Genomic DNA, 9953 nt, shown 5'->3' with positions numbered 1-9953 from the left:
AATGCACTCCCCATGCCATTGGTGTCGATTGCAGTAAAACTTTGTGAGGGACGGGCTTCCGGGAGGTGCGGGACGCAAGGAATTAGTCACGAATATTACAAAAGAGGATCCTCAATTCGGCATCCAGATGTTTTGTCACCTATCGCGCCTTTTAAGGGGTTTACAAAAGTCGCCACTGGAGTCGCTGACGGACCAATTGATCCTAATTTCACGGGAAAATAGTATCCGACCGCTGAGAGTTGTCCGATGACAGGCAGAAGGGTCTAGGTCGGGGTAGGGGCAAGTTTGCCAGGTAAGAAAGGGAGACGCCCACGTCACATGTAAACAAAAGGCTTTACTGAAGAAAAGAGCCAGAAGGGACGACGAGCGTGAAGGACCAAAGGGAAGAATCCTTCGTTTAAGGTCAGCGTTTCCCAACCAGTGGGTCGCGGGAGGAATTTAAGTGGGTCGCGGCGTGGCTCTTGAAAATGTACCAAATTTAAATGATTCACCAGATAATTTTAATCTTATGTATGTGTCATTTTTATTATTTTTTTAACATAAAAAATCTTGGTGCAATGCTTGCCTATTACATTGAAACGAAAACAATAGCGTATATAAATGTATATAAATACCAATTAAGTGTACAATATGCATACATACGTATTTGTATGTGTGTGTGTGTAATCATGGGTGGGGTAGGGGTGGGTCGCGAAAATGGAATAAATTAAAAGGTGGGTCGCTAAATATAAAGGGTTGGAAACCACTGGTTTAGGTGATTCGAAGAAAGGGCTTGTTTTGGTGGCTCAGGCTTGTACCAGTGATTCATATGCATGTGGCAACGTTGTATGACTAGGCTAGGGTGTGAGGTGCGTTTGTGGGACAGCGGCTGACTGCAAACCGTGCTGACGTTAGGTTCTCCGCCCCTCTTTTTGAGCTGTCATCGGACAACTCTCGCCGGCTGGACTGTAATTAGGGGTATTAGAGAAAATTTGTATACATGATGATGTGATCTATCAAATTCACAACTCTTTAATGCTATTCCTAGAATTTACAAACACTATACTGCAATATTTAGGAAAAAAGTGACATGGCACGTATGGCACTCATCACCGCGCCGCGGACATTTTTTTAAAGCGATTAAAATGCGACCGAAGTGGCAACAGAAATCAGCCTTCTATGGATCGGAATTGGGCCTCCTCCATACAGTCAATCCCCTTGGAATTAGTCATGGAAAAATGTCGGTCAAAATCGATTTTTCGAACAATCGATTTTTAATCGAAACGAAAAGCTCGACTTTTAACAAAAATCGAAATTTTAACCGAAAGATTGATTAATCGAAAAAAATCGACGGTTCTCTTAAGAAAATACAGTTTTTTAATTAGTTTATTATGCATTCGAAAATATTTGAGATGTAGAAAAAAAACATCAAGACATCATAGAAAATGCACTCCCTACTCAGGCCGTGAGCATCTGGTCCCTAGCGTCCGGCTTGACTTTTTCCTCCTCCAGTTGGAGCATTTACTCGTTTCTTAATCGGAATTGAGTTTTTCAGCCCCCGAAAATATTCAATAATGGGTCCTAAGTACTTTCTTCAGTGCTTGGTTTTTATAATTTTAGGTACCGGAACGCATTACCAACATATTTCATCCACACGATTTTCTAATGCATATAAGCCCTCCTAAAACTTCCGATTTTTTTATACTTGTAATAAAAGTTACAATGAGTTATCCTGTTTTAACAAATATACTGAAATTTTTTACAAGACTCTGTGTTCCCTGAGAGATGCAGGAACGCCCGCCTAAATGTTTTTTAAGCTAAAAACGAAAGTATGAAGCTGAACATTATCAATAGAAGACATGACGAATTTACCGTCAGGTAGACCTTTAATGTGGAAAAAATATTTTCAATACCAAATATGTCGCCCAGAGGACGTGAAAACCTTCATTTAGCCCATATTTCCGTGTTGCATATTTACTAAGGCCCCAGAAACTTACCCGTCATTCCAAACTTTACGTCTGATTCACCCTCTGGTCTAGTTTTATGTGCGGCGACTTTAAATTCATAAGTATACCAACCTGACCACAATATCTAATGCTTGGGTTCATTCAAGAATCGTCTTTCCATCGGCCAGATGTTCATTGTGGGCCTATGCACCAAGCACAGTGCTCCACGAGGTGGCCTCAGGCGGGAATTCCTCTCAGACACCACGGTTGGCCGTTGTTCCGTTAACTTCTCGTTCTATTTCTACGGGCATTGTCCGCAAGATTCGCATGCATGCATGACTATGCTCGTTGGCCGTAAAATCACCTTAATTTTTTGGGATGTAATTAAGCCGAAAGGGACGGAGTGATTCGCATGATCTTCGAGCCGGTGACAATTTCGTTAGGAGAGAATCTTTCCGTTCCCGTTCTTGAATTGTGGCCTACATTCAGTTCACTCATCGTCATAGTCCATTCGCATGAGATTTTTTCATTAAAATCTGCTAATTTACGTGCCTAATTAAATGATTGAAAAACGAAATTAAAAAGATGAAATGAACAGTATAAATAATTGACATCGTAGATCACTTGGATTGCGCATGCTCGCTTTAAACTTCAAATTTGCCGTAATCCACAGTAATGAACATTATATAATATTGACGTATGTAATGTATGTTCTAAATGATATAGATAACCCTCAATAACTTTGCGTATAAAGTTGCCGTGGAAAAATTAATAATGAGTGGTTTTTGATTTTGACGGGAAAAAAGAACACAGGAGTTCATCATTTTTGTACGTCAAATATTAAGAGGAAAAATAAGGAAAGAATAATAGTAAACTGTTAGTAGTGGTGAGAAAAATAATTCAATCGCTGCATTACGATAATATTTAATCCATGTGTTGTTTAGCAGTTAAATACTGTAGCACCTCAAATCGCTACGAATTTAATGCCAGCACACTGAAATATGTGTATACACATGGACAATTTTCAGACATTATTCATAAATAGCTCGAGCATTTGCGCCGTCAGAAACACTTATTTAATTGTTGCATATGCGTTGGAGAAAGTATAAAGAAAGTTTGGAGCTGAATTTGGTGTAAAAAAAGTCGAAGAAATATTGTTCACCAAGCATGTGGCCCTATTATTGTTCCTAACTAGCCAGTAAAATTAAGCGTCATTAAGATGTCTCGTCGTCCACAAAATGATAACAAATTACGCAGGCATTCCGTTTCTCTTCGTGTTAGGCCTCATTGCCTCTCATAAATTCTATATTATGGTAACTGTACTCTCTCATCCGACATTATTTTCGAATGAAAAGGTATATAAGTTGTTCTGAGAAACATTGCCTCGAACGAAAGTTTATCGCCGTAATTTTACCATAGAAAAAATAGCGATTTATCTTTTGAAAACAACCTTTTTCCGTGAAATATTTATTCTCGCAATTGCATAAAATTATTTTTCAGATGAATTACTGTCAAATGTTCTCTCTTCCTCTAGTTACAATCGAATTGGGGGAAATTGTGATATGAGGTTTTAAATCATGCCTTGTATAAACAAAATAGATATCTGACACATTTCCCATCTCCAGATTTACATACTGAAAGAGTTTAAAGACTGAGTTACAGGATTGAATATCTTATAATTGGATGTCTATTTTTTTCTGATTCCTATTTCATAGATAAACACATTTTTCTCATGCCTTCATTCCAACGTAAATGCATAGAGCAACGACGTTTTTGCCTGAAAGAACCTTTCTGGTACTTTTAGGGGAGAGTGTGTAAAATGCCTCGTACAAACCATGAAAGAATTTCCTTTGCTGAAATTATTTTTTTTGTAAGATTAGTATTATATTTATTTTAGCGTCCAGTTCATATTACCTTCCTCACTTTCGCGGTAAGTATTTTGGTTATGGACCTTAGAAATGTAAGAGGCATTGTCGTTAGCCTTTATTTATTCTTTAGTCTCCTATTCCTATCCGTTAATCCTTTCAAATATTAGGTAACTTCCCTAGCATTATGATTATTATTGGAATTCATGTGGCCACATTTCTTTCGCAGATTTCTCTGGACGAGTAATGTCATCCAAGAGCCCCAGCCACGGTAATCACGCAAGATTGCTCTTGACCGTCAACGTTGTTGTAATTTTTATTTTTCCACGAATGAATGTATGCCTAAGAGCGGGATAAGATTTCCCACGATAGGATTTGTAACGAGGCCTGATAAACCATTCCCCTAGCCACAGTGATAGTCCGATCCTATGCCCTTGGCTGATGTGCCTTTGCTTAAGATCTATTCGCTTATTAACGTGACATACTTAATGAAAAGCTTGGTCGATTTATTCTTTATATGCTCCATAGAAACAAATAAGTGAGACAGAAAACGACCTTGGAATTACCTAATCTAGGCCTTTGTCAAAGGATTATTATTTACGTGCATTTGTTTAATTATTGTTTCAATACTAGTCTAGGTCCTTATGTAGCTCTTATGTAAAACAACCTTGCTTACTATTTTAGGATTATGCTAATTTTTTTAGTAGTGGATATAGTCGCGAACGGGAATGTTTTTCACGCTTATGTGTAGGCACTAAAGTTCGGCATAATAATAGTCATGAGCATTACCAGTGCTTGGATTCGTAGGTGAGCGAAATTATACCCGGATATAATTATATTCATTAATTCTGCACTCATTTTTGGCCATATTGTCATTTTTTGCCCAAACGAGGTCGCGTTTGGCGACTCTCTAGCATTTTATTCTGCCTTTGCTGCTGTGATTTAAAAAATGTACACCAGTGAATGTGGAGGATAAATATTTTATATCGATATCCATAGGCGGATTGGAGCAGGGGGCACGCCCCCTGCCCCCCAGACGCTTAAAAAATAGACAAGATTTTAATAGGGTTATCATTGCGTTCGTTTTATTTTGTATATTACGGAGCCTCAATCATTTAATTTAATATTAATAACTCTCATATCAAAATAAAGAGAATATTTTCTACAGTAATTGTTGTATTTTGTTTTCAATCTCAAATGTGAGATGACCCGTCAGACCCTTATGCCCCCCAGAAAAAAATCCTGGATGCGCCCCTGTCGATATCTAGCCTTCCCGGGTTTACAAGGCCGGATCTAGGATTTTTCTCAGGGGGGGGCACAACGGTCAGACAGGCAAACGGTCTTCTCATATAGTGTAAAAACAACATACAACAATTAACTTACGAAATATTCTCTTAATTTTAATATGAAATTTATTAATATGGAATGAAATGATTGAGGCTCCGTAGTAGAGAAAGCATAAAAAAACGTAATGGTAACCGTATGACTCACTGTACGTCATCCATCCCTCCCTCTCCATGAGCATCTGTGTATCTCGTGAAAAAACTTCTGATAGCTTTTATCTCTTTTTATCTATGATCGGAAATTCATTCGCTAGTTAGCAAGAGAAGGAGAATCTCAGGAAGCAGGTATTATGGATTTACTTCGAGATTGCAATTCCTCGGACCCCGAATAATAATGAAAAACTCGAAGTAAAACCTGAGATGACTTTTTTTTATTGAGGAAGGAAGGATGCCAACATTAAGGAAAGGAGACTTCTTACTGTATTTGAGGGAGCCAGCGAGTGTCTTCACTAACTTTCTCTGTCCACTTCCGTACAAGGACTAATTAAACAGGGAAATGTGTAGCTGATAATACCATGGGTATTTTTGTATTTTAATTTTATTAAAAAACACATTTAAATATTTTCGTAGAGAACCCGTTGCTCTCATCACTCGAGCCAAGATCCGGCCGTGGCTGTATTTTAACTAAAAAAAGAAGATATAATATACCGAATCTCACATTGAATATGCGTTATGTCTTGTAGCAGATAATGTCTCTGTGAGCCAAAACGTGTCGTACATATTAAATAATTGTGGAAAAGTGTATCTAACTCAATAGAAAAATACTGTCGATTCCCAAAATCGCTAACTACCCACTCTTCAGGAATTATTTGGTCGAGTTCCCTATGCATGTTTTATCTCAGGTATATTAGTCAATCAAGTGAACGCTTCCGCTTCTGTGGTTGTTTCATTTTTTTAGTTTCTCATTGTTAGAATACAAATGGCTCGGTATATAAATCAGAAAGTATATCCAACTGAAAGTAGTTGAGTAGCTGATGCTAATGCCTGTCACCTGTTTGAAAAAAATAGAATATTTGTATTCTAGTATTGGATTTTCATACGTGACCTCAACCCCGTAAATTTTTGCGTCCTACATGCGCGTCGGCGTATATTTACTTCAAAAAGTGGCACAAAAACTACGATTATGCCATAGCTCTCTGGAACACGAGGAGCTACCATTAATCTCACAATCCAAGACATAAGAAGTATGACTTTCATCGGGAAATAGTAAAGGTGCGTGCTAACTAGGAAAAGGTCAGCCTTTCGACTTATGGTACGCACCTGACATTAATAATGGCAACAAACCTTCCATCATGTTAAGTACGGCCCACGAACACCATTTTCAATTGATAAAATCCTCTGTTGCCAATTCTAAGCTGTTTTTCATTTCGCCTCAACTATTTTTGTGTTAATTCCCTGAACCGACGATTTTCTACTAAGTCTTAGGGTAAACGAGATTGGTAAGACTGTAACTTTTAAGTTTGGTCTACACCTTGATAAATTATAACTCAAATTATTGATAATTACAATGTTTCCAAAACCGACTAATTTTTACGAAGGTTTCAAAAAATAAATAAAGTTAGAATCTAATATTTTCGGAGTTGAGTAAAATAAAATACATTGTATGAAACGTCATCATGGACTAGGGGTTAACACAATGCCATCGGCCCGATCTGTTCAATTTCGTAGGAACGCAAACAGAAACGATGCAGTCTGTTCACTGCTATGAAAAATCGAAAACCTTAACTTTTCTTCAAATACGATGAAGCTTTGTAGAACCCGTTTATGTTGTGAATATTTGCACCATATCTATACTATGAAAGTTCGGTTAGCCTAAATATGTTAGCCTATAAATGTTTCTATTGCGTCCGTACTTGAAAATTGAGGTTAACATAAAATAAATTACAGCCTCTGAAGGAGTAAAAAAATATTCCCACGCACCTTAATAGATTAACAGATCATGTGATATTGAACCAGGAAAAAAGAGTTTCACACAAAGGAGTATAAGCTTGAAAAAAAACGAAGGCACAAAACTTACATGAGACAAAACAAGTACATCTGCAAGTTTAAGCTCCACAGTTTCTAATATAATTTTTATTTCATTTACTCATGTTGATAGATTTTTTTGCTGAAGACGTGGTCGTAAAGGGACAAGGCTCGGTGAACCCTCTTTAAAACCTTACATCAGAACCTGACCCTGAATTTATGGAAGGAAGATGCAAGAAAACAGATTTGGTCTCGATGGAAAAGGATTAAACCTTGCTTTCCCTCTAATGAATATTCTCACAGTCTGTTGATTGAGTGGATAAACATTTTTATCAACCTGTTTTGCGCAACGTTTCATATGGTGTCCGCCCAAATATCGGTGCCGCGATAATCCCATGTGATAAGTGATTCATAAGCAACTGACTCGATATGGGAGCTTCCTAACACAAGGTTAGTCACGCGATCCGAGATTTCTCCTAGCGGAGGAACTTCTGAATGAATCAAGAGTGTAGTAAGACCTTCTAACGCTGTTCCTTTCTTCGGTGAAGTCACTCACCGTCTCTTCTTGATAGCAATGAGCTTTCCCGCGATGCCATAAAAAGCTAACCGCTATCCCACATTCCAATCGTGAGAGAGTATAAGGCTTGACCTAGGAACAGATTTCACTCCTCCCCGCAAGGGAAAGAATACCACGCTGAGAAATTCATCGCTTATCTTGCTGAGGAAAGGGGGCTTCCATTAATTACGTGAGGTGATTTTTTGCGATTTTTGGACCCTCTCTTCCCCCTTGAGTGAGATATCGTGAGATTCAGCTCGACCCCTTCCTTCTAATTCAGTGGCGCATAAAGATGGGGGCGCAGGGGGCGCCCCCCCTTTGTGGGGCCGCCCCTATTGCGAAAAATTGCAGAGCAACAATTGTAACTTTTTTATATCATAACATGGCATATCTTGTATTTTTACGTTATATTTTTAATTAAAAACTTCTTAAACTCTGCATTTGACTTGATTATATTTTATTACGATAAAATTAAAGGTAACTCAAGATATCTTTTGCGCCCCCTTGAGTTTTTTTCTGTATCCGCTACTGCTCTAATATCAAGTTAGATTGTAACAAAATGCATATTTTCAGTGTAAATCGCAAATATATGCTTCATTGCGTTGGATTTATTAATATAAAAATTCGTTTCATTATTTTTATTTAAGATCGATTAAAAATAGTATTAAGATACTAATCGCATTTTACACTGTTTCTTGCGGAAAAAAATTACATATATTCCAGAACCTCCCCTTTCCCCAACATGAGATAAGGTAGAAAATCGGCTTCCCTCCCCCCCTCCCAAATGCCTCACGTAATAAACGGATGCCCCCAAACGGGTGGAAACAAAATCAAAACTTTGTTGCTCTGCCCTTATTTCCTCAAGCTGTCTTTAAAATTGTTATAAACACTGAAGATAAATAGGAAGTTTGTATAGCGTCCAGTTCTTTGTCTGATACATTTGTTACCGACCGGATAAAAAGGTGACATCACGCTCCAGCTAGCTTACGCCCACAAACGCGCGTGAGTCACCGCTGGCGAAGACCTTGGAAAAGGTTGCAGACACTTGGGCGTTAATCGAGATTCCATGCTGAATAAAAGGAGTGCCTATCAGCTTGGAGGCGGCTTGTGAGGATGAGCAAAAGTTCCGCTTGTTATCATTATTCGAGTATCTAAGCGTCTCAACAGGGGCGTAGGAATGATTTTTGTTGCGGGAAATCTTGCTGAGGACCCTGCTCGCCATTACAAATTCGCCTGCGAATTTTCACAGGCCTTAAAAGGGGACCTGGGACAATTTCTGGTGCGGTGGGCTGCGAATTTTCATTCTCCCTACCTCCTACCCCGCTGTATCTCAATCGCCACAATGGTTATAAGAATTTAATAATTGCAAGGTATATCTATCATTTACTCTACCATTAGAGATGAGAATTTTTACCAATTTTGAAACCATCTTTAACTATTGATGGGCCCCTAACCCGGCTCTATGACCTTAGCATTCCCACCAAGGCCGTGCTCGAGGGGGAGGGGGGGACAAGCCATGGTTGTTCATTTTGTAGATAAGATTTGAGCATGGAAAAGGTGAATGAAATCAACATTTCAAGGAAACTGTAATAGCTCTTTATTGGTTTTTAAAATTATTTGCTTGAAAAAAAGTTATTTTCCTTAAAGACATTTACGATTTTTGTTTCTAACGGGGGGGGGTGGGGGGAGGGAAGCTGCCCCCTCCTGTCCCTCGCTGGGTACGTCCATGATTCCTACTATGGACTCGAAAGAGTCTCTAGAAAATAGGTACGTAGTAAAAATGATATTTACAGATGCGCAGAAGACACCAAATTCAATTATTCCCGTCCATGAATAATTTCTGCTTTTTTAAAGCAGTAATGTAAACGTTTAAAAATTTTCAACATTCTGGAGAGGCCCATGGAATTTATGATGGTGACGAAAAGGGGAAGGCGTGGTACAGCAGCAGGGGGGAAGGGGCGACGAAAAGCGACCTTGACCGAGAAAACAATCCTCTGCCCACCATCCCCCTCTGTAGGAATGTTTCAATTTAAGAGCGCATGAGCACTTACTTGAAATCGTATATGAGCTATTTCTTAAAAATAATAACAAACAATAAAGCCTCGAAGCATCGAACAATGAGAAAGAGATCGTCTTCGTTTCGCGGTGGAATGAGTTGTTCTCAACAATCGTGTCCAGAAACTAATGATTCTGCGAATCCCACTAACCTAATTCTTAATAAATGCTATCTGCAGATAAGTAATAGAATTCATTGATTCCTCTACGCTCGCAACACTAATTACGTGGTAAGGTAGTGGAA

This window comes from Ischnura elegans, chromosome 12 (assembly GCF_921293095.1).
Source record: "Ischnura elegans chromosome 12, ioIscEleg1.1, whole genome shotgun sequence".
Lineage (NCBI taxonomy): Eukaryota > Metazoa > Arthropoda > Insecta > Odonata > Coenagrionidae > Ischnura > Ischnura elegans.
Note: the sequence above shows the minus strand (reverse complement) of the source record.